A 26,850-nucleotide genomic window follows, 5' to 3' on the forward strand; every position below is an offset into this window, starting at 1 on the left:
CTGAGCATACCCTGCCACACTTATGGAGGCCAAAAGCGGTACAAAAGGGGGTGTTGATGGACGGAGCATCTGAACCAATCAAACACTCACACCCAGTCAAAAGATCTGGGTTTGATCCAACACCGTTCTTTAGCCCACTCTGCCACCCCAGTTCAGACATGGCTATATGCAAATCAGTCTGTCCCTGTGCCTCATGGGAACAGTCCAGCCTGAACTGCCAAGCCATGCCTTCCCTGGACCGGAAACAAGCTTCCGAGGACCGGTTTCTGGCATTCCAGCCGTCTTCAGCCCGGCTTGCTCGAATCCAGTGGCAAAGTGAGCAAGGGACTCACGTCTGAGCATACCCTGCCACACTTATGGCGGCCAAAAGCGGTACAAAAGGGGGTGGTGATGGACGGAGCATCTGAACCAATCAAACACTCACACCCAGTCAAAAGATCTGGGTTTGATCCATCACCGTTCTTTAGCCCACTCTGCCACCCCAGTTCAGACATGACTATATGCAAATCAGTCTGACCCTGTGCCTCATGGGAACAGTCCAAAAGGGGGTGGTGATGGACGGAGCATCTGAATCAATCAAACACTCACACCCAGTCAAAAGATCTGGGTTTAATCCATCACCGTTCTTTAGCCCACTCTGCCACCCCAGTTCAGACATGGCTAGATGCAAATCAGTCTGACCCTGTGTGTCATGGGAACAGTCCAGCCCGAACTGCCAAGCCTATGCCTTCGCTGAACCGGAAACAAGCTTCCGAGGACCGGTTTCTGGCATTCCAGCCGTCTTCAGCCCGGCTTGCTTGAATCCAGTGGCAAAGTGAGCAAGGGACTCACGTCTGAGCATACCCTGCCACACTTATGGCAGCCAAAAGCGGTACAAAAGGGGGTGGTGATGGACGGAGCATCTGAACCAATCAAACACTCACACCCAGTCAAAAGATCTGGGTTTGATCCATCACCGTTCTTTAGACCACTCTGCCACCCCAGTTCAGACATGGCTATATGCAAATCAGTCTGACCCTGTGCCTCATGGGAACAGTACAGCCCGAACTGCCAAGCCATGCCTTCCCTGGACCGGAACAAGCTTCCGAGGACCAGTTTCTGGCATTCCAGCCGTCTTCAGCCCGGCTTGCTTGAATCCATTAGCAAAGTGAGCAAGGGACTCACGTCTGAGCATATCCTGCCACACTAATGGCGGCCAAAAGCGGTACAAAAGGGGGTGGTGATGGACGGAGCATCTGAATCAATCAAACACTCACACCCAGTCAAAAGGTCTGGGTTTAATCCATCACCGTTCTTTAGCCCACTCTGCCACCCCAGTTCAGACATGGCTATACGCAAATCAGTCTGACCCTGTGCCTCATGGGAACAGTACAGCCCGAACTGCCAAGCCATGCCTTCCCTGGACCGGAAACAAGCTTTCGAGAACCGGTTTCTGGCATTCCAGCCGTCTTCAGCCCGGCTTGCTTGAATCAAGTGGCAAAGTGAGCAAGGGACTGACGTCTGAGCATACCCTGCCACACTTATAGCGGCCAAAAGCAGTACAAAAGGGGGTGGTGATGGACGGAGCATTTGAATCAATCAAACACTCACACCCAGTCAAAAGATCTGGGTTTGATCCATCACCGTTCTTTAGCCCACTCTGCCACCCCAGTTCAGACATGGCTATATGCAAATCAGTCTGACCCTGTGCCACATGGGAACAGTCCAGCCCGAACTGCCAAGCCATGCCTTCCCTGGACCGGAAACAAGCTTCCGAGGACCGGTTTCTGGCAATCCAGCCGTCTTCAGCCCGGCTTGCTTGAATCCAGTAGCAAAGTGAGCAAGGGACTCACGTCTGAGCATATCCTGCCACACTAATGGCGGCCAAAAGCGGTACAAAAGGGGGTGGTGATGGACGGAGCATCTGAATCAATCAAACACTCACACCCAGTCAAAAGATCTGGGTTTAATCCATCACCGTTCTTTAGCCCACTCTGCCACCCCAGTTCAGACATGACTATATGCAAATCAGTCTGACCCTGTGCCTCATGGGAACAGTGCAGCCCGAAATGCCAAGCCATGCCTTTCCTGGACCGGAAACAAGCTTCCGAGGACCGGTTTCTGGCATTCCAGCCTTCTTCAGCCCGGCTTGCTTGAATCCAGTGGCAAAGTGAGCAAGGGACTCACGTCTGAGCATACCCTGCCACACTTATGGCGGCCAAAAGCGGTACAAAAAGGGGTGGTGATGGACGGAGCATCTGAACCAATCAAACACTCCCAGCCAGTCAAAAGATCTGGGTTTGATCCATCACCTTTCTTTAGCCCACTCTGCCACCCCAGTTCAGACATGGCTTTACACAAATCAGTCTGACCCTGTGCCTCATGGGAACAGTCCAGCCCGAACTGCCAAGCCATGCCTTCCCTGGACCGGAAACAAGCTTCAGAGAACCGGTTTCTGGCATTCCAGCCGTCTTCAGCCCGGCTTGCTTGAATTCAGTGGCAAAGTGAGCAAGGGACTCACGTCTGAGCATACCCTGCCACACTTATGGCGGCCAAAAGCGGTACAAAAGGGGGTGGTGATGGACGGAGCATCTGAATCAATCAAACACTCACACCCAGTCAAAAGATCTGGGTTTGATCCATCACCGTTCTTTAGACCACTCTGCCACCCCAGTTCAGACATGGCTATATGCAAATCAGTCTGACCCTGTGCCTCATGGGAACAGCCCAGCCCGAACTGCCAAGCCATGCCTTCCCTGGACCGGAAACAAGCTTCCGAGGACCGGTTTCTAGCATTCCAGCCGTCTTCAGCCCGGCTTGCTTGAATCCAGTGGCAAAGTGAGCAAGGGGCTCACGTCTGAGCATACCCTGCCACACTTATGGTGGCCAAAAGCGGTACAAAAGGGGGTGGTGATGGACGGAGCATCTGAACCAATCAAACACTCACACCCAGTCAAAAGATCTGAGTTTGATCCATCACCGTTCTTTAGCCCACTCTGCCACCCCAGTTCAGACATGGCTATATGCAAATCAGTCTGACCCTGTGCCTCATGGGAACAGTCCAGCCCGAACTGCCAAGCCATGCTTGCCCCTGGACCGGAAACAAGCTTCCGAGGACCGGTTTCTGGCATTCCAGCCATCTTCAGCCCGGCTTGCTTGAATCCAGTGGCAAAGTGAGCAAGGGACTCATGTCTGAGCATACCCTGCCACACTTATGGCGGCCAAAAGCGGTACAAAAGGGGGTGGTGATGGACGGAGCATCTGAATCAATCAAACACTCACACCCAGTCAAAAGGTCTGGGTTTAATCCATCACCGTTCTTTAGCCCACTCTGCCACCCCAGTTCAGACATGGCTATATGCAAATCAGTCTGACCCTGTGCCTCATGGGAACAGTGCAGCCCGAACTGCCAAGCCATGCCTTCCCTGGACCGGAAACAAGCTTCCGAGGACCGGTTTCTGGCATTCCAGCCGTCTTCAGTCCGGCTTGCTTGAATCCAGTGGCAAAGTGAGCAAGGGACTCTCGTCTGAGCATACCCTGCCACACTTATGGCGGCCAAAAGCGGTACAAAAGGGGGTGGTGATGGATGGAGCATCTGAATCAATCAAACACTCACACCCAGTCAAAGGCTCTGGGTTTAATCCATCACTGTTCTTTAGCCCACTCTGCCACCCCAGTTCAGACATGGCTAGATGCAAATCAGTCTGACCCTGTGTGTCATGGGAACAGTCCAGCCCGAACTGCCAAGCCTATGCCTTCCCTGGACCGGAAACAAGCTTCCGAGGACCGGTTTCTGGCATTCCAGCCGTCTTCAGCCCGGCTTGCTTGAATCCAGTGGCAAAGAGAGCAAGGAAGTCACATCTGAGCATACCCTGCCATACTTATGGCGGCCAAAAGCGGTACAAAAGGGGGTGGTGATGGACGGAGCATCTGAACCAATCACACACTCACAGCCAGGCAAAATATCTGGGTTTGATCCATCACCATTCTTTAGCCCACTCTGCCACCCCAGTTCAGACATGGCTATATGCAAATCAGTCTGACCCTGTGCCACATGGGAACAGTCCAGCCCGAACTGCCAAGCCATGCCTTCCCTGGACCGGAAACAAGCTTCCGAGGACCGGTTTCTGGCATTCCAGCCGTCTTCAGCCCGGCTTGCTTGAATCCAGTGGCAAAGTGAGCAAGGGACTCACGTCTGAGCATACCCTGCCACACTTATGGCGGCCAAAAGCGGTATAAAAGGGGGTGGTGATGGACGGAGCATATAAACCAATCAAACACTCACACGCAATCAAAAGATCACGGTTTGATCCATCACCGTTCTTTAGCCCACTCTGCCACCCCAGTTCAGACATGGCTATATGCAAATCAGTCTGACCCTGTGCCTCATGGGAACAGTACAGCCCGAACTGCCAAGCCATGCCTTCCCTGGACCGGAACAAGCTTCTGAGGACCGGTTTCTGGCATTCCAGCCGTCTTCAGCCCGGCTTGCTTGAATCCAGTAGCAAAGTGAGCAAGGGACTCACGTCTGAGCATATCCTGCCACACTAATGGCGGCCAAAAGCGGTACAAAAGGGGGTGGTGATGGACGGAGCATCTGAATCAATCAAACACTCACACCCAGTCAAAAGATCTGGGTTTAATCCATCACCGTTCTTTAGCCCACTCTGCCACCCCAGTTCAGACATGGCTATATGCAAACCAGTCTGACCCTGTGCCTCATGGGAACAGTCCAGCCCGAACTGCCAAGCCATGCCTGCCCCTGGACCGGACACAAGCTTCCGAGGACCGGTTTCTGGCATTCCAGCCGTCTTCAGCCCGGCTTGCTTGAATCCAGTGGCAAAGTGAGCAAGGGACTCACGTCTGAGCATACCCTGCCACACTTATGGCGGCCAAAAGCGGTACAAAAGGGGGTGGTGATGGACGGAGCATCTGAATCAATCAAACACTCACACCCAGTCAAAAGGTCTGGGTTTAATCCATCACCGTTCTTTAGCCCACTCTGCCACCCCAGTTCAGACATGGCTATATGCAAATCAGTCTGACCCTGTGCCTCATGGGAACAGTGCAGCCCGAACTGCCAAGCCATGCCTTCCCTGTACCGGAAACAAGCTTCCGAGGACCGGTTTCTGGCATTCCAGCCGTCTTCAGCCCGGCTTGCTTGAATCCAGTGGCAAAGTGAGCAAGGGGCTCACGTCTGAGCATACCCTGCCACACTTATGGTGGCCAAAAGCGGTACAAAAGGGGGTGGTGATGGACGGAGCATCTGAACCAATCAAACACTCACACCCAGTCAAAAGATCTGAGTTTGATCCATCACCGTTCTTTAGCCCACTCTGCCACCCCAGTTCAGACATGGCTATATGCAAATCAGTCTGACCCTGTGCCTCATGGGAACAGTCCAGCCCGAACTGCCAAGCCATGCCTTCCCTGGACCGGAACAAGCTTCCGAGGACCGGTTTCTGGCATTCCAGCCGTCTTCAGCCCGGCTTGCTTGAATCCAGTAGCAAAGTGAGCAAGGGACTCACGTCTGAGCATATCCTGCCACACTAATGGCGGCCAAAAGCGGTACAAAAGGGGGTGGTGATGGACGGAGCATCTGAATCAATCAAACACTCACACCCAGTCAAAAGGTCTGGGTTTAATCCATCACCGTTCTTTAGCCCACTCTGCCACCCCAGTTCAGACATGGCTATACGCAAATCAGTCTGACCCTGTGCCTCATGGGAACAGTACAGCCCGAACTGCCAAGCCATGCCTTCCCTGGACCGGAAACAAGCTTTCGAGAACCGGTTTCTGGCATTCCAGCCGTCTTCAGCCCGGCTTGCTTGAATCAAGTGGCAAAGTGAGCAAGGGACTGACGTCTGAGCATACCCTGCCACACTTATAGCGGCCAAAAGCAGTACAAAAGGGGGTGGTGATGGACGGAGCATTTGAATCAATCAAACACTCACACCCAGTCAAAAGATCTGGGTTTGATCCATCACCGTTCTTTAGCCCACTCTGCCACCCCAGTTCAGACATGGCTATATGCAAATCAGTCTGACCCTGTGCCACATGGGAACAGTCCAGCCCGAACTGCCAAGCCATGCCTTCCCTGGACCGGAAACAAGCTTCCGAGGACCGGTTTCTGGCAATCCAGCCGTCTTCAGCCCGGCTTGCTTGAATCCAGTAGCAAAGTGAGCAAGGGACTCACGTCTGAGCATATCCTGCCACACTAATGGCGGCCAAAAGCGGTACAAAAGGGGGTGGTGATGGACGGAGCATCTGAATCAATCAAACACTCACACCCAGTCAAAAGATCTGGGTTTAATCCATCACCGTTCTTTAGCCCACTCTGCCACCCCAGTTCAGACATGACTATATGCAAATCAGTCTGACCCTGTGCCTCATGGGAACAGTGCAGCCCGAAATGCCAAGCCATGCCTTTCCTGGACCGGAAACAAGCTTCCGAGGACCGGTTTCTGGCATTCCAGCCTTCTTCAGCCCGGCTTGCTTGAATCCAGTGGCAAAGTGAGCAAGGGACTCACGTCTGAGCATACCCTGCCACACTTATGGCGGCCAAAAGCGGTACAAAAAGGGGTGGTGATGGACGGAGAATCTGAACCAATCAAACACTCCCAGCCAGTCAAAAGATCTGGGTTTGATCCATCACCTTTCTTTAGCCCACTCTGCCACCCCAGTTCAGACATGGCTTTACACAAATCAGTCTGACCCTGTGCCTCATGGGAACAGTCCAGCCCGAACTGCCAAGCCATGCCTTCCCTGGACCGGAAACAAGCTTCAGAGAACCGGTTTCTGGCATTCCAGCCGTCTTCAGCCCGGCTTGCTTGAATTCAGTGGCAAAGTGAGCAAGGGACTCACGTCTGAGCATACCCTGCCACACTTATGGCGGCCAAAAGCGGTACAAAAGGGGGTGGTGATGGACGGAGCATCTGAATCAATCAAACACTCACACCCAGTCAAAAGATCTGGGTTTGATCCATCACCGTTCTTTAGACCACTCTGCCACCCCAGTTCAGACATGGCTATATGCAAATCAGTCTGACCCTGTGCCTCATGGGAACAGCCCAGCCCGAACTGCCAAGCCATGCCTTCCCTGGACCGGAAACAAGCTTCCGAGGACCGGTTTCTAGCATTCCAGCCGTCTTCAGCCCGGCTTGCTTGAATCCAGTGGCAAAGTGAGCAAGGGGCTCACGTCTGAGCATACCCTGCCACACTTATGGTGGCCAAAAGCGGTACAAAAGGGGGTGGTGATGGACGGAGCATCTGAACCAATCAAACACTCACACCCAGTCAAAAGATCTGAGTTTGATCCATCACCGTTCTTTAGCCCACTCTGCCACCCCAGTTCAGACATGGCTATATGCAAATCAGTCTGACCCTGTGCCTCATGGGAACAGTCCAGCCCGAACTGCCAAGCCATGCTTGCCCCTGGACCGGAAACAAGCTTCCGAGGACCGGTTTCTGGCATTCCAGCCATCTTCAGCCCGGCTTGCTTGAATCCAGTGGCAAAGTGAGCAAGGGACTCATGTCTGAGCATACCCTGCCACACTTATGGCGGCCAAAAGCGGTACAAAAGGGGGTGGTGATGGACGGAGCATCTGAATCAATCAAACACTCACACCCAGTCAAAAGGTCTGGGTTTAATCCATCACCGTTCTTTAGCCCACTCTGCCACCCCAGTTCAGACATGGCTATATGCAAATCAGTCTGACCCTGTGCCTCATGGGAACAGTGCAGCCCGAACTGCCAAGCCATGCCTTCCCTGGACCGGAAACAAGCTTCCGAGGACCGGTTTCTGGCATTCCAGCCGTCTTCAGTCCGGCTTGCTTGAATCCAGTGGCAAAGTGAGCAAGGGACTCTCGTCTGAGCATACCCTGCCACACTTATGGCGGCCAAAAGCGGTACAAAAGGGGGTGGTGATGGATGGAGCATCTGAATCAATCAAACACTCACACCCAGTCAAAGGCTCTGGGTTTAATCCATCACTGTTCTTTAGCCCACTCTGCCACCCCAGTTCAGACATGGCTAGATGCAAATCAGTCTGACCCTGTGTGTCATGGGAACAGTCCAGCCCGAACTGCCAAGCCTATGCCTTCCCTGGACCGGAAACAAGCTTCCGAGGACCGGTTTCTGGCATTCCAGCCGTCTTCAGCCCGGCTTGCTTGAATCCAGTGGCAAAGAGAGCAAGGAAGTCACATCTGAGCATACCCTGCCATACTTATGGCGGCCAAAAGCGGTACAAAAGGGGGTGGTGATGGACGGAGCATCTGAACCAATCACACACTCACAGCCAGGCAAAATATCTGGGTTTGATCCATCACCATTCTTTAGCCCACTCTGCCACCCCAGTTCAGACATGGCTATATGCAAATCAGTCTGACCCTGTGCCACATGGGAACAGTCCAGCCCGAACTGCCAAGCCATGCCTTCCCTGGACCGGAAACAAGCTTCCGAGGACCGGTTTCTGGCATTCCAGCCGTCTTCAGCCCGGCTTGCTTGAATCCAGTGGCAAAGTGAGCAAGGGACTCACGTCTGAGCATACCCTGCCACACTTATGGCGGCCAAAAGCGGTATAAAAGGGGGTGGTGATGGACGGAGCATATAAACCAATCAAACACTCACACGCAATCAAAAGATCACGGTTTGATCCATCACCGTTCTTTAGCCCACTCTGCCACCCCAGTTCAGACATGGCTATATGCAAATCAGTCTGACCCTGTGCCTCATGGGAACAGTACAGCCCGAACTGCCAAGCCATGCCTTCCCTGGACCGGAACAAGCTTCTGAGGACCGGTTTCTGGCATTCCAGCCGTCTTCAGCCCGGCTTGCTTGAATCCAGTAGCAAAGTGAGCAAGGGACTCACGTCTGAGCATATCCTGCCACACTAATGGCGGCCAAAAGCGGTACAAAAGGGGGTGGTGATGGACGGAGCATCTGAATCAATCAAACACTCACACCCAGTCAAAAGATCTGGGTTTAATCCATCACCGTTCTTTAGCCCACTCTGCCACCCCAGTTCAGACATGGCTATATGCAAACCAGTCTGACCCTGTGCCTCATGGGAACAGTCCAGCCCGAACTGCCAAGCCATGCCTGCCCCTGGACCGGACACAAGCTTCCGAGGACCGGTTTCTGGCATTCCAGCCGTCTTCAGCCCGGCTTGCTTGAATCCAGTGGCAAAGTGAGCAAGGGACTCACGTCTGAGCATACCCTGCCACACTTATGGCGGCCAAAAGCGGTACAAAAGGGGGTGGTGATGGACGGAGCATCTGAATCAATCAAACACTCACACCCAGTCAAAAGGTCTGGGTTTAATCCATCACCGTTCTTTAGCCCACTCTGCCACCCCAGTTCAGACATGGCTATATGCAAATCAGTCTGACCCTGTGCCTCATGGGAACAGTGCAGCCCGAACTGCCAAGCCATGCCTTCCCTGTACCGGAAACAAGCTTCCGAGGACCGGTTTCTGGCATTCCAGCCGTCTTCAGCCCGGCTTGCTTGAATCCAGTGGCAAAGTGAGCAAGGGGCTCACGTCTGAGCATACCCTGCCACACTTATGGTGGCCAAAAGCGGTACAAAAGGGGGTGGTGATGGACGGAGCATCTGAACCAATCAAACACTCACACCCAGTCAAAAGATCTGAGTTTGATCCATCACCGTTCTTTAGCCCACTCTGCCACCCCAGTTCAGACATGGCTATATGCAAATCAGTCTGACCCTGTGCCTCATGGGAACAGTCCAGCCCGAACTGCCAAGCCATGCCTTCCCTGGACCGGAACAAGCTTCCGAGGACCGGTTTCTGGCATTCCAGCCGTCTTCAGCCCGGCTTGCTTGAATCCAGTGGCAAAGTGAGCAAGGGACTCACGTCTGAGCATACCCTGCCACACTTATGGCGGCCAAAAGCGGTACAAAAGGGGGTGGTGATGGACGGAGCATCTGAATCAATCAAACACTCACACCCAGTCAAAAGGTCTGGGTTTAATCCATCACCGTTCTTTAGCCCACTCTGCCACCCCAGTTCAGACATGGCTATATGCAAATCAGTCTGACCCTGTGCCTCATGGGAACAGTGCAGCCCGAACTGCCAAGCCATGCCTTCCCTGGACCGGAAACAAGCTTCCGAGGACCGGTTTCTGGCATTCCAGCCGTCTTCAGCCCGGCTTGCTTGAATCCAGTGGCAAAGTGAGCAAGGGACTCTCGTCTGAGCATACCCTGCCACACTTATGGCGGCCAAAAGCGGTACAAAAGGGGGTGGTGATGGATGGAGCATCTGAATCAATCAAACACTCACACCCAGTCAAAGGCTCTGGGTTTAATCCATCACTGTTCTTTAGCCCACTCTGCCACCCCAGTTCAGACATGGCTAGATGCAAATCAGTCTGACCCTGTGTGTCATGGGAACAGTCCAGCCCGAACTGCCAAGCCTATGCCTTCCCTGGACCGGAAACAAGCTTCCGAGGACCGGTTTCTGGCATTCCAGCCGTCTTCAGCCCGGCTTGCTTGAATCCAGTGGCAAAGAGAGCAAGGGAGTCACATCTGAGCATACCCTGCCACACTTATGGCGGCCAAAAGCGGTACAAAAGGGGGTGGTGATGGACGGAGCATCTGAACCAATCACACACTCACAGCCAGGCAAAATATCTGGGTTTGATCCATCACCATTCTTTAGCCCACTCTGCCACCCCAGTTCAGACATGGCTATACGCAAATCAGTCTGACCCTGTGCCTCATGGGAACAGTACAGCCCGAACTGCCAAGCCATGCCTTCCCTGGACCGGAAATAAGCTTTCGAGAACCGGTTTCTGGCATTCCAGCCGTCTTCAGCCCGGCTTGCTTGAATCTAGTGGCAAAGTGAGCAAGGGACTGACGTCTGAGCATACCCTGCCACACTTATAGCGGCCAAAAGCAGTACAAAAGGGGGTGGTGATGGACGGAGCATTTGAATCAATCAAACACTCACACCCAGTCAAAAGATCTGGGTTTGATCCATCACCGTTCTTTAGCCCACTCTGCCACCCCAGTTCAGACATGGCTATATGCAAATCAGTCTGACCCTGTGCCACATGGGAACAGTCCAGCCCGAACTGCCAAGCCATGCCTTCCCTGGACCGGAAACAAGCTTCCGAGGACCGGTTTCTGGCATTCCAGCCGTCTTCAGCCCGGCTTGCTTGAATCCAGTGGCAAAGTGAGCAAGGGACTCACGTCTGAGCATACCCTGCCACACTTATGGCGGCCAAAAGCGGTATAAAAGGGGGTGGTGATGGACGGAGCATATAAACCAATCAAACACTCACACGCAATCAAAAGATCACGGTTTGATCCATCACCGTTCTTTAGCCCACTCTGCCACCCCAGTTCAGACATGGCTATATGCAAATCAGTCTGACCCTGTGCCTCATGGGAACAGTACAGCCCGAACTGCCAAGCCATGCCTTCCCTGGACCGGAACAAGCATCCGAGGACCGGTTTCTGGCATTCCAGCCGTCTTCAGCCCGGCTTGCTTGAATCCAGTGGCAAAGAGAGCAAGGGAGTCACATCTGAGCATACCCTGCCACACTTATGGCGGCCAAAAGCGGTACAAAAGGGGTTGGTGATGGACGGAGCATATAAACCAATCAAACACTCACACGCAATCAAAAGATCACGGTTTGATCCATCACCGTTCTTTAGCCCACTCTGCCACCCCAGTTCAGACATGGCTATATGCAAATCAGTCTGACCCTGTGCCTCATGGGAACAGTACAGCCCGAACTGCCAAGCCATGCCTTCCCTGGACCGGAACAAGCTTCCGAGGACCGGTTTCTGGCATTCCAGCCGTCTTCAGCCCGGCTTGCTTGAATCCAGTAGCAAAGTGAGCAAGGGACTCACGTCTGAGCATATCCTGCCACACTAATGGCGGCCAAAAGCGGTACAAAAGGGGGTGGTGATGGACGGAGCATCTGAATCAATCAAACACTCACACCCAGTCAAAAGATCTGGGTTTAATCCATCACCGTTCTTTAGCCCACTCTGCCACCCCAGTTCAGACATGGCTATATGCAAACCAGTCTGACCCTGTGCCTCATGGGAACAGTCCAGCCCGAACTGCCAAGCCATGCCTGCCCCTGGACCGGAAACAAGCTTCCGAGGACCGGTTTCTGGCATTCCAGCCGTCTTCAGCCCGGCTTGCTTGAATCCAGTGGCAAAGTGAGCAAGGGACTCACGTCTGAGCATACCCTGCCACACTTATGGCGGCCAAAAGCGGTACAAAAGGGGGTGGTGATGGACGGAGCATCTGAATCAACCAAACACTCACACCCAGTCAAAAGGTCTGGGTTTAATCCATCACCGTTCTTTAGCCCACTCTGCCACCCCAGTTCAGACATGGCTATATGCAAATCAGTCTGACCCTGTGCCTCATGGGAACAGTGCAGCCCGAACTGCCAAGCCATGCCTTCCCTGGACCGGAAACAAGCTTCCGAGGACCGGTTTCTGGCATTCCAGCCGTCTTCAGCCCGGCTTGCTTGAATCCAGTGGCAAAGTGAGCAAGGGACTCTCGTCTGAGCATACCCTGCCACACTTATGGCGGCCAAAAGCGGTACAAAAGGGGGTGGTGATGGATGGAGCATCTGAATCAATCAAACACTCACACCCAGTCAAAGGATCTGGGTTTAAGCCATCACTGTTCTTTAGCCCACTCTGCCACCCCAGTTCAGACATGGCTAGATGCAAATCAGTCTGACCCTGTGTGTCATGGGAACAGTCCAGCCCGAACTGCCAAGCCTATGCCTTCCCTGGACCGGAAACAAGCTTCCGAGGACCGGTTTCTGGCATTCCAGCCGTCTTAAGCCCGGCTTGCTTGAATCCAGTGGCAAAGTGAGCAAGGGAGTCACATCTGAGCATACCCTGCCACACTTATGGCGGCCAAAAGCGGTACAAAAGGGGGTGGTGATGGACGGAGCATCTGAACCAATCACACACTCACAGCCAGGCAAAATATCTGGGTTTGATCCATCACCATTCTTTAGCCCACTCTGCCACCCCAGTTCAGACATGGCTAGATGCAAATCAGTCTGACCCTGTGTGTCATGGGAACAGTCCAGCCCGAACTGCCAAGCCTATGCCTTCCCTGGACCGGAAACAAGCTTCCGAGGACCGGTTTCGGGCATTCCAGCCGTCTTCAGCCCGGCTTGCTTGAATCCAGTGGCAAAGAGAGCAAGGGAGTCACATCTGAGCATACCCTGCCACACTTATGGCGGCCAAAAGCGGCACAAAAGGGGGTGGTGATGGACGGAGCATCTGAACCAATCACACACTCACAGCCAGGCAAAATATCTGGGTTTGATCCATCACCATTCTTTAGCCCACTCTGCCACCCCAGTTCAGACATGGCTATACGCAAATCAGTCTGACCCTGTGCCTCATGGGAACAGTACAGCCCGAACTGCCAAGCCATGCCTTCCCTGGACCGGAAACAAGCTTTCGAGAACCGGTTTCTGGCATTCCAGCAGTCTTCAGCCCGGCTTGCTTGAATCAAGTGGCAAAGTGAGCAAGGGACTGACGTCTGAGCATACCCTGCCACACTTATAGCGGCCAAAAGCAGTACAAAAGGGGGTGGTGATGGACGGAGCATTTGAATCAATCAAACACTCGCACCCAGTCAAAAGATCTGGGTTTGATCCATCACCGTTCTTTAGCCCACTCTGCCACCCCAGTTCAGACATTGCTATATGCAAATCAGTCTGACCCTGTGCCACATGGGAACAGTCCAGCCCGAACTGCCAAGCCATGCCTTCCCTGGACCGGAAACAAGCTTCCGAGGACCGGTTTCTGGCAATCCAGCCGTCTTCGGCCCGGCTTGCTTGAATCCAGTAGCAAAGTGAGCAAGGGACTAACGTCTGAGCATATCCTGCCACACTAATGGCGGCCAAAAGCGGTACAAAAGGGGGTGGTGATGGACGGAGCATCTGAATCAATCAAACACTCACACCCAGTCAAAAGATCTGGGTTTAATCCATCACCGTTCTTTAGCCCACTCTGCCACCCCAGTTCAGACATGACTATATGCAAATCAGTCTGACCCTGTGCCTCATGGGAACAGTGCAGCCCGAAATGCCAAGCCATGCCTTTCCTGGACCGGAAACAAGCTTCCGAGGACCGGTTTCTGGCATTCCAGCCGTCTTCAGCCCGGATTGCTTGAATCCCGTGGCAAAGTGAGCAAGGGACTCACGTCTGAGCATACCCTGCCACACTTATGGCGGCCAAAAGCGGTACAAAAGGGGGTGGTGATGGACGGAGCATCTGAATCAATCAAACACTCACACCCAGTCAAAAGATCTGGGTTTGATCCATCACCGTTCTTTAGACCACTCTGCCACCCCAGTTCAGACATGGCTATATGCAAATCAGTCTGACCCTGTGCCTCATGGGAACAGCCCAGCCCGAACTGCCAAGCCATGCCTTCCCTGGACCGGAAACAAGCTTCCGAGGACCGGTTTCTGGCATTCCAGCCGTCTTCAGCCCGGCTTGCTTGAATCCAGTGGCAAAGTGAGCAAGGGGCTCACGTCTGAGCATACCCTGCCACACTTATGGTGGCCAAAAGCGGTACAAAAGGGGGTGGTGATGGACGGAGCATCTGAACCAATCAAACACTCACACCCAGTCAAAAGATCTGAGTTTGATCCATCACCGTTCTTTAGCCCACTCTGCCACCCCAGTTCAGACATGGCTATATGCAAATCAGTCTGACCCTGTGCCTCATGGGAACAGTCCAGCCCGAACTGCCAAGCCATGCCTTCCCTGGACCGGAACAAGCTTCCGAGGACCGGTTTCTGGCATTCCAGCCGTCTTCAGCCCGGCTTGCTTGAATCCAGTAGCAAAGTGAGCAAGGGACTCACGTCTGAGCATATCCTGCCACACTAATGGCGGCCAAAAGCGGTACAAAAGGGGGTGGTGATGGACGGAGCATCTGAATCAATCAAACACTCACACCCAGTCAAAAGATCTGGGTTTAATCCATCACCGTTCTTTAGCCCACTCTGCCACCCCAGTTCAGACATGGCTATATGCAAATCAGTCTGACCCTGTGCCTCATGGGAACAGTCCAGCCCGAACTGCCAAGCCATGCTTGCCCCTGGACCGGAAACAAGCTTCCGAGGACCGGTTTCTGGCATTCCAGCCATCTTCAGCCCGGCTTGCTTGAATCCAGTGGCAAAGTGAGCAAGGGACTCACGTCTGAGCATACCCTGCCACACTTATGGCGGCCAAAAGCGGTACAAAAGGGGGTGGTGATGGATGGAGCATCTGAATCAATCAAACACTCACACCCAGTCAAAGGCTCTGGGTTTAATCCATCACTGTTCTTTAGCCCACTCTGCCACCCCAGTTCAGACATGGCTAGATGCAAATCAGTCTGACCCTGTGTGTCATGGGAACAGTCCAGCCCGAACTGCCAAGCCTATGCCTTCCCTGGACCGGAAACAAGCTTCCGAGGACCGGTTTCTGGCATTCCAGCCGTCTTCAGCCCGGCTTGCTTGAATCCAGTGGCAAAGAGAGCAAGGGAGTCACATCTGAGCATACCCTGCCACACTTATGGCGGCCAAAAGCGGTACAAAAGGGAGTGGTGATGGACGGAGCATCTGAACCAATCACACACTCACAGCCAGGCAAAATATCTGGGTTTGATCCATCACCATTCTTTAGCCCACTCTGCCACCCCAGTTCAGACATGGCTATACGCAAATCAGTCTGACCCTGTGCCTCATGGGAACAGTACAGCCCGAACTGCCAAGCCATGCCTTCCCTGGACCGGAAACAAGCTTCCGAGGACCGGTTTCTGCCATTCCAGCCGTCTTCAGCCCGGCTTGCTTGAATCCAGTGGCAAAGTGAGCAAGGGACTCACGTCTGAGCATACCCTGCCACACTTATGGCGGCCAAAAGCGGTACAAAAGGGGGTGGTGATGGACGGAGCATATAAACCAATCAAACACTCACACGCAATCAAAAGATCACGGTTTGATCCATCACCGTTCTTTAGCCCACTCTGCCACCCCAGTTCAGACATGGCTATATGCAAATCAGTCTGACCCTGTGCCTCATGGGAACAGTACAGCCCGAACTGCCAAGCCATGCCTTCCCTGGACCGGAACAAGCTTCCGAGGACCCGTTTCTGGCATTCCAGCCGTCTTCAGCCCGGCTTGCTTGAATCCAGTAGCAAAGTGAGCAAGGGACTCACGTCTGAGCATATCCTGCCACACTAATGGCGGCCAAAAGCGGTACAAAAGGGGGTGGTGATGGACGGAGCATCTGAATCAATCAAACACTCACACCCAGTCAAAAGATCTGGGTTTAATCCATCACCGTTCTTTAGCCCACTCTGCCACCCCAGTTCAGACATGGCTATATGCAAACCAGTCTGACCCTGTGCCTCATGGGAACAGTCCAGCCCGAACTGCCAAGCCATGCCTGCCCCTGGACCGGAAACAAGCTTCCGAGGACCGGTTTCTGGCATTCCAGCCGTCTTCAGCCCGGCTTGCTTGAATCCAGTGGCAAAGTGAGCAAGGGACTCACGTCTGAGCATACCCTGCCACACTTATGGCGGCCAAAAGCGGTACAAAAGGGGGTGGTGATGGACGGAGCATCTGAATCAATCAAACACTCACACCCAGTCAAAAGGTCTGGGTTTAATCCATCACCGTTATTTAGCCCACTCTGCCACCCCAGTTCAGACATGGCTATATGCAAATCAGTCTGACCCTGTGCCTCATGGGAACAGTGCAGCCCGAACTGCCAAGCCATGCCTTCCCTGGACCGGAAACAAGCTTCCGAGGACCGGTTTCTGGCATTCCAGCCGTCTTCAGCCCGGCTTGCTTGAATCCAGTGGCAAAGTGAGCAAGGGACTCTCGTCTGAGCATACCCTGCCACACTTATGGCGGCCAAAAGCGGTACAAAAGGGGGTGGTGATGGATGGAGCATCTGAATCAATCAAACACTCACACCCAGTCAAAGGATCTGGGTTTAAGCCATCACTGTTCTTTAGCCCACTCTGCCACCCCAGTTCAGACATGGCTAGATGCAAATCAGTCTGACCCTGTGTGTCATGGGAACAGTCCAGCCCGAACTGCCAAGCCTATGCCTTCCCTGGACCGGAAACAAGCTTCCGAGGACCGGTTTCTGGCATTCCAGCCGTCTTCAGCCCGGCTTGCTTGAATCTAGTGGCAAAGTGAGCAAGGGACTGACGTCTGAGCATACCCTGCCACACTTATAGCGGCCAAAAGCAGTACAAAAGGGGGTGGTGATGGACGGAGCATTTGAATCAATCAAACACTCACACCCAGTCAAAAGATCTGGGTTTGATCCATCACCGTTCTTTAGCCCACTCTGCCACCCCAGTTCAGACATGGCTATATGCAAATCAGTCTGACCCTGTGCCACATGGGAACAGTCCAGCCCGAACTGCCAAGCCATGCCTTCCCTGGACCGGAAACAAGCTTCCGAGGACCGGTTTCTGGCATTCCAGCCGTCTTCAACCCGGCTTGCTTGAATCCAGTGGCAAAGTGAGCAAGGGACTCACGTCTGAGCATACCCTGCCACACTTATGGCGGCCAAAAGCGGTACAAAAGGGGGTGGTGATGGACGGAGCATATAAACCAATCAAACACTCACACGCAGTCAAAAGATCACGGTTTGATCCATCACCGTTCTTTAGCCCACTCTGCCACCCCAGTTCAGACATGGCTATATGCAAATCAGTCTGACCCTGTGCCTCATGGGAACAGTACAGCCCGAACTGCCAAGCCATGCCTTCCCTGGACCGGAAACAAGCTTCGGATGACCGGTTTCTGGCATTCCAGCCGTCTTCAGCCCGGCTTGCTTGAATCCAGTTGCAAAGTGAGCAAGGGACTCACGTCTGAGCATACCCTGCCACACTTATGGCGGCCAAAAGCTGTACAAAAGGGGGTGGTGATGGACGGAGCATCTGAACCAATCAAACACTCACACCCAGTCAAAACATCTGGGTTTGATCCATCACCGTTCTTTAGCCCACTCTGCCACCCCAGTTCAGAAATGGCTATATGCAAATTAGTCTGACCCTCTGCCTCATGGGAACAGTCCAGCCCGAACTGCCAAGCCATGCCTTCCCTGGACCGGAAACAAGCTTCCGAGGACCGGTTTCTGGCATTCCAGCCGTCTTCAGCCCGGCTTGCTTGAATCCAGTGGCAAAGTGAGCAAGGGACTCACGTCTGAGCATACCCTGCCACACTTATGGCGGCCAAAAGCGGTACAAAAGGGGGTGGTGATGGACGGAGCATCTGAACCAATCAAACACTCACACCCAGTCAAAAGATCTGGGTTTGATCCATCACCGTTCTTTAGCCCACTCTGCCACCCCAGTTCAGACATGACTATATGCAAATCAGTCTGACCCTGTGCCTCATGGGAACAGTCCAAAAGGGGGTGGTGATGGACGGAGCATCTGAATCAATCAAACACTCACACCCAGTCAAAAGATCTGGGTTTAATCCATCACCGTTCTTTAGCCCACTCTGCCACCCCAGTTCAATAATGGCTAGATGCAAATCAGTCTGACCCTGTGCCTCATGGGAACAGTCCAGCCCGAACTGCCAAGCCATGCCTTCCCTGGACCGGAAACAAGCTTCCGAGGACCAGTTTCTGGCATTCCAGCCGTCTTCAGCCCGGCTTGCTTGAATCCAGTGGCAAAGTGAGCAAGGGGCTCACGTCTGAGCATACCCTGCCACACTTATGGCTGCCAAAAGCGGTACAAAAGGGGGTGGTGATGGACGGAGCATATAAACCAATCAAACACTCACACCCAGTCAAAAGATCACGGTTTGATCCATCACCGTTCTTTAGCCCACTCTGCCACCCCAGTTCAGACATGGCTAGATGCAAATCAGTCTGACCCTGTGTGTCATGGGAACAGTCCAGCCAGAACTGCCAAGCCTATGCCTTCGCTGAACCGGAAACAAGCTTCCGAGGACCGGTTTCTGGCATTCCAGCCGTCTTCAGCCCGGCTTGCTTGAATCCAGTGGCAAAGTGAGCAAGGGACTCACGTCTGAGCATACCCTGCCACACTTATGGCAGCCAAAAGCGGTACAAAAGGGGGTGGTGATGGACGGAGCATCTGAACCAATCAAACACTCACACCCAGTCAAAAGATCTGAGTTTGATCCATCACCGTTCTTTAGCCCACTCTCCCACCCCAGTTCAGACATGGCTATATGCAAATCAGTCTGACCCTGTGCCTCATGGGAACAGTCCAGCCTGAACTGCCAAGCCATGCCTTCCCTGGACCGGAAACAAGCTTCCGAGGACCGGTTTCTGGCATTCCAGCCGTCTTCAGCCCGGCTTGCTTGAATCCAGTGGCAAAGTGAGCAAGGGACTCACGTCTGAGCATACCCTGCCACACTTAAGGCGGCCAAAAGCGGTACAAAAGGGGGTGGTGATGGACGGAGCATCTGAATCAATCAAACACTCACACCCAGTCAAAAGGTCTGGGTTTAATCCATCACCGTTCTTTAGCCCACTCTGCCACCCCAGTTCAGACATGGCTATATGCAAATCAGTCTGACCCTGTGCCTCATGGGAACAGTCCATCCCGAACTGCCAAGCCATGCCTTCCCTGGACCGGAAACAAGCTTCCGAGGACAGGTTTCTGGCATTCCAGCCGTCTTCAGCCGGCTTGCTTGAATCCAGTGGCAAAGTGAGCAAGGGAGTCACATCTGAGCATACCCTGCCACACTTATGGCGGCCAAAAGCGGTACAAAAAGGGGTGGTGATGGACGGAGCATCTGAACCAATCAAACACTCACACCCAGTCAAAAGATCTGGGTTTGATCCATCACCGTTCTTTAGCCCACTCTGCCACACCATTTCAGACATAGCTATAGGCAAATCAGTCTGACCCTGTGCCACATGGGAACAGTCCTGCCCGAACTGCCAAGCCATGTCTTCCCTGGACCGGAAACAAGCTTCCGAGAACCGGTTTCTGGCATTCCAGCCGTCTTCAGCCCGGCTTGCTTGAATCTAGTGGCAAAGTGAGCAAGGGACTGACGTCTGAGCATACTCTGCCACACTTATGGCGGCCAAAAGCGGTACAAAAGGGGGTGGTGATGGACGGAGCATCTGAATTAATCAAACACTCACACCCAGTCAAAAGATCTGGGTTTGATCCATCACCGTTCTTTAGCCCACTCTGCCACCCCAGTTCAGACATGGCTATATGCAAATCAGTCTGACCCTGTGCCACATGGGAACAGTCCTGCCCGAACTGCCAAGCCATGCCTTCCCTGGACCGGAAACAAGCTTCCGAGGACCGGTTTCTGGCATTCCAGCAGTCTTCAGCCCGGCTTGCTTGAAGCCAGTGGCAAAGTGAGCAAGGGACTCACGTCTGAGCATACCCTGCCACACTTATGGCGGCCAAAAGCGGTACAAAAGGGGGTGGTGATGGACGGAGCATATAAACCAATCAAACACTCACACGCAGTCAAAAGATCACAGTTTGATCCATCACCGTTCTTTAGCCCACTCTGCCACCCCAGTTCAGACAAGGCTATATGCAAATCAGTCTGACCCTGTGCCTCATGGGAACAGTCCAGCCCGAACTGCCAAGCCATGCCTTCCCTGGACCGGAAACAAGCTTCCGAGGACCGGTTTCTGGCATTCCAGCCATCTTCAGCCCGGCTTGCATGAATTCAGTTGCAAAGTGAGCAAGGGACTCACGTCTGAGCATACCCTGCCACACTTATGGCGGCCAAAAGCGGTACAAAAGGGGGTGGTGATGGACGGAGCATCTGAACCAATCAAACACTCACACCCAGTCAAAAGATCTGGGTTTGATCCATCACCGTTCTTTAGCCCACTCTGCCACCCCAGTTCAGACATGGCTATATGCAAATCAGTCTGACCCTGTGCCACATGGGAACAGTCCAGCCCGAACTGCCAAGCCATGCCTTCCCTGGACCGGAAACAAGCTTCCGAGGACCGGTTTCTGGCATTCCAGCCGTCTTCAGCCCGGCTTGCTTGAATCCAGTGGCAAAGTGAGCAAGGGACTCACGTCTGAGCATACCCTGCCACACTTATGGCGGCCAAAAGCTGTACAAAAGGGGGTGGTGATGGACGGAGCATCTGAACCAATCAAACACTCACACCCAGTCAAAAGATCTGGGTTTGATCCATCACCGTTCTTTAGCCCACTCTGCCACCCCAGTTCAGACATGACTATATGCAAATCAGTCTGACCCTGTGCCTCATGGGAACAGTCCAAAAGGGGGTGGTGATGGACGGAGCATCTGAATCAATCAAACACTCACACCCAGTCAAAAGATCTGGGTTTAATCCATCACCGTTCTTTAGCCCACTCTGCCACCCCGGTTCAGACATGGCTAGATGCAAATCAGTCTGACCCTGTGCCTCATGGGAACAGTCCAGCCCGAACTGCCAAGCCATGCCTTCCCTGGACCGGAAACAAGCTTCCGAGGACCGGTTTCTGGCATTCCAGCTGTCTTCAGCCCGGCTTGCTTGAATCCAGTGGCAAAGTGAGCAAGGGACTCACGTCTGAGCATACCCTGCCACACTTATGGCGGCCAAAAGCGGTACAAAAGGGGGTGGTGATGGATGGAGCATCTGAATCAATCAAACACTCACACCCAGTCAAAAGGTCTGGGTTTAATTCATCACCGTTCTTTAGCCCACTCTGCCACCCCAGTTCAGACATGGCTATATGCAAATCAGTCTGACCCTGTGCCTCATGGGAACAGTGCAGCCCGAAATGCCAAGCCATGCCTACCCTGGACCGGAAACAATCTTCCAAGGACCGGTTTCTGGCATTCCAGCCGTCTTCAGCCCGGCTTGCTTGAATCCAGTGGCAAAGTGAGCAAGGGACTCACGTCTGAGCATACCCTGCCACACTTATGGCGGCCAAAAGCGGTACAAAAGGGGGTGGTGATGGATGGAGCATCTGAATCAATCAAACACTCACACCCAGTCAAAAGATCTGGGTTTAATCCATCACCGTTCTTTAGCCCACTCTGCCACCCCAGTTCAGACATGACTATATGCAAATCAGTCTGACCCTGTGCCTCATGGGAACTGTCCAAAAGGGGGTGGTGATGGACGGAGCATCTGAATCAATCAAACACTCACACCCAGTCAAAAGATCTGGGTTTAATCCATCACCGTTCTTTAGACCACTCTGCCACCCCAGTTCAGACATGGCTAGATGCAAATCAGTTTGACCCTGTGTGTCATGGGAACAGTCCAGCCCGAACTGCCAAGCCTATGCCTTCCCTGGACCGGAAACAAGCTTCCGAGGACCGGTTTCTGTCATTCCAGCCGTCTTCAGCCCGGCTTGCTTGAATCCAGTGGCAAAGTGAGCAAGGGACTCACGTCTGAGCATACCCTGACACAATTATGGCGGCCAAAAGCGGTACAAAAGGGGGTGGTGATGGACGGAGCATCTGAACCAATCAAACACTCACAGCCAGTCAAAAGATCTGGGTTTGATCCATCACCTTTCTTTAGCCCACTCTGCCACCCCAGTTCAGACAGGGCTATACGCAAATCAGTCTGACCCTGTGCCTCATGGAAACAGTCCAGCCCGAACTGCCAAGCCATGCCTTCCCTGGACCGGAAACAAGCTTCCGAGAACCGGTTTCTGGCATTCCAGCCGTCTTCAGCCCGGCTTGCTTGAATTCAGTGGCAAAGTGAGCAAGGGAATCACGTCTGAGCATACCCTGCCACACTTATGGCAGCCAAAAGCGGTACAAAAGGGGGTGGTGATGGACGGAGCATCTGAATCAATCAAACACTCACACCCAGTCAAAAGATCTGGGTTTGATCCATCACCGTTCTTTAGACCACTCTGCCACCCCAGTTCAGACATGGCTATATGCAAATCAGTCTGACCCTGTGCCTCATGGGAACAGCCCAGCCCGAACTGCCAAGCCATGCCTTCCCTGGACCGGAAACAAGCTTCCGAGGACCGGTTTCTGGCATTCCAGCCTTCTTCAGCCCGGCTTGCTTGAATCCAGTGGCAAAGTGAGCAAGGGGCTCACGTCTGAGCATACACTGCCACACTTATGGCGGCCAAAAGCGGTACAAAAGTGGGTGGTGATGGACGGAGCATATAAACCAATCAAACACTCACACCCAGTCAAAAGATCACGGTTTGATCCACCACCGTTCTTTAGCCCACTCTGCCACCCCAGTTCAGACATGGCTATATGCAAATCAGTCTGACCCTGTGCCTCATGGGAACAGTCCAGCCCGAACTGCCAAGCCATGCCTTCCCTGACCCGGAAACAAGCTTCCGAGAACCAGTTTCTGGCATTCCAGCCGTCTTCAGCCAGGCTTGCTTGAATCTAGTGGCAAAGTGACCAAGGGACTGACGTCTGAGCATACCCTGCCACACTTATGGCGGCCAAAAGCGGTACAAAAGGGGGTGGTGATGGACGGAGCATCTGAATCAATCAAACACTCACACCCAGTCAAAAGATCTGGGTTTGATCCATCACCGTTCTTTAGCCCACTCTGCCACCCCAGTTCAGACATGGCTATATGCAAATCAGTCTGACCCTGTGCCACATGGGTACAGTCCAGCCCGAACTGCCAAGCCATGCCTTTCCTGGACCGGAAACAAGCTTCCGAGGACCGGTTTCTGGCATTCCAGCCGTCTTCAGCCCGGCTTGCTTGAATCCCGTGGCAAAGTGAGCAAGGGACTCACGTCTGAGCATACCCTGCCACACTTATGGCGGCCAAAAGCGGTACAAAAGGGGGTGGTGATGGACGGAGCATCTGAATCAATCAAACACTCACACCCAGTCAAAAGATCTGGGTTTGATCCATCACCGTTCTTTAGACCACTCTGCCACCCCAGTTCAGACATGGCTATATGCAAATCAGTCTGACCCTGTGCCTCATGGGAACAGCCCAGCCCGAACTGCCAAGCCATGCCTTCCCTGGACCGGAAACAAGCTTCCGAGGACCGGTTTCTGGCATTCCAGCCGTCTTCAGCCCGGCTTGCTTGAATCCAGTGGCAAAGTGAGCAAGGGGCTCACGTCTGAGCATACCCTGCCACACTTATGGTGGCCAAAAGCGGTACAAAAGGGGGTGGTGATGGACGGAGCATCTGAACCAATCAAACACTCACACCCAGTCAAAAGATCTGAGTTTGATCCATCACCGTTCTTTAGCCCACTCTGCCACCCCAGTTCAGACATGGCTATATGCAAATCAGTCTGACCCTGTGCCTCATGGGAACAGTCCAGCCCGAACTGCCAAGCCATGCCTTCCCTGGACCGGAACAAGCTTCCGAGGACCGGTTTCTGGCATTCCAGCCGTCTTCAGCCCGGCTTGCTTGAATCCAGTAGCAAAGTGAGCAAGGGACTCACGTCTGAGCATATCCTGCCACACTAATGGCGGCCAAAAGCGGTACAAAAGGGGGTGGTGATGGACGGAGCATCTGAATCAATCAAACACTCACACCCAGTCAAAAGATCTGGGTTTAATCCATCACCGTTCTTTAGCCCACTCTGCCACCCCAGTTCAGACATGGCTATATGCAAATCAGTCTGACCCTGTGCCTCATGGGAACAGTCCAGCCCGAACTGCCAAGCCATGCTTGCCCCTGGACCGGAAACAAGCTTCCGAGGACCGGTTTCTGGCATTCCAGCCATCTTCAGCCCGGCTTGCTTGAATCCAGTGGCAAAGTGAGCAAGGGACTCACGTCTGAGCATACCCTGCCACACTTATGGCGGCCAAAAGCGGTACAAAAGGGGGTGGTGATGGACGGAGCATCTGAATCAATCAAACACTCACACCCAGTCAAAAGGTCTGGGTTTAATCCATCACCGTTCTTTAGCCCACTCTGCCACCCCAGTTCAGACATGGCTATATGCAAATCAGTCTGACCCTGTGCCTCATGGGAACAGTGCAGCCCGAACTGCCAAGCCATGCCTTCCCTGGACCGGAAACAAGCTTCCGAGGACAGGTTTCTGGCATTCCAGCCGTCTTCAGCCGGCTTGCTTGAATCCAGTGGCAAAGTGAGCAAGGGAGTCACATCTGAGCATACCCTGCCACACTTATGGCGGCCAAAAGCGGTACAAAAGGGAGTGGTGATGGACGGAGCATCTGAACCAATCACACACTCACAGCCAGGCAAAATATCTGGGTTTGATCCATCACCATTCTTTAGCCCACTCTGCCACCCCAGTTCAGACATGGCTATACGCAAATCAGTCTGACCCTGTGCCTCATGGGAACAGTACAGCCCGAACTGCCAAGCCATGCCTTCCCTGGACCGGAAACAAGCTTTCGAGAACCGGTTTCTGGCATTCCAGCCGTCTTCAGCCCGGCTTGCTTGAATCTAGTGGCAAAGTGAGCAAGGGACTGACGTCTGAGCATACCCTGCCACACTTATAGCGGCCAAAAGCAGTACAAAAGGGGGTGGTGATGGACGGAGCATTTGAATCAATCAAACACTCACACCCAGTCAAAAGATCTGGGTTTGATCCATCACCGTTCTTTAGCCCACTCTGCCACCCCAGTTCAGACATGGCTATATGCAAATCAGTCTGACCCTGTGCCACATGGGAACAGTCCAGCCCGAACTGCCAAGCCATGCCTTTCCTGGACCGGAAACAAGCTTCCGAGGACCGGCTTCTGGCATTCCAGCCGTCTTCAGCCCGGCTTGCTTGAATCCAGTGGCAAAGTGAGCAAGGGACTCACGTCTGAGCATACCCTGCCACACTTATGGCGGCCAAAAGCGGTACAAAAGGGGGTGGTGATGGACGGAGCATATAAACCAATCAAACACTCACACGCAATCAAAAGATCACGGTTTGATCCATCACCGTTCTTTAGCCCACTCTGCCACCCCAGTTCAGACATGGCTATATGCAAATCAGTCTGACCCTGTGCCTCATGGGAACAGTACAGCCCGAACTGCCAAGCCATGCCTTCCCTGGACCGGAACAAGCTTCCGAGGACCCGTTTCTGGCATTCCAGCCGTCTTCAGCCCGGCTTGCTTGAATCCAGTAGCAAAGTGAGCAAGGGACTCACGTCTGAGCATATCCTGCCACACTAATGGCGGCCAAAAGCGGTACAAAAGGGGGTGGTGATGGACGGAGCATCTGAATCAATCAAACACTCACACCCAGTCAAAAGATCTGGGTTTAATCCATCACCGTTCTTTAGCCCACTCTGCCACCCCAGTTCAGACATGGCTATATGCAAACCAGTCTGACCCTGTGCCTCATGGGAACAGTCCAGCCCGAACTGCCAAGCCATGCCTGCCCCTGGACCGGAAACAAGCTTCCGAGGACCGGTTTCTGGCATTCCAGCCGTCTTCAGCCCGGCTTGCTTGAATCCAGTGGCAAAGTGAGCAAGGGACTCACGTCTGAGCATACCCTGCCACACTTATGGCGGCCAAAAGCGGTACAAAAGGGGGTGGTGATGGACGGAGCATCTGAATCAATCAAACACTCACACCCAGTCAAAAGGTCTGGGTTTAATCCATCACCGTTCTTTAGCCCACTCTGCCACCCCAGTTCAGACATGGCTATATGCAAATCAGTCTGACCCTGTGCCTCATGGGAACAGTGCAGCCCGAACTGCCAAGCCATGCCTTCCCTGGACCGGAAACAAGCTTCCGAGGACCGGTTTCTGGCATTCCAGCCGTCTTCAGTCCGGCTTGCGTGAATCCAGTGGCAAAGTGAGCAAGGGACTCTCGTCTGAGCATACCCTGCCACACTTATGGCGGCCAAAAGCGGTACAAAAGGGGGTGGTGATGGATGGAGCATCTGAATCAATCAAACACTCACACCCAGTCAAAGGATCTGGGTTTAAGCCATCACTGTTCTTTAGCCC

The sequence above is a fragment of the Lissotriton helveticus genome, chromosome 7 (assembly GCF_964261635.1).
Source record: "Lissotriton helveticus chromosome 7, aLisHel1.1, whole genome shotgun sequence".
NCBI lineage: Eukaryota > Metazoa > Chordata > Amphibia > Caudata > Salamandridae > Lissotriton > Lissotriton helveticus.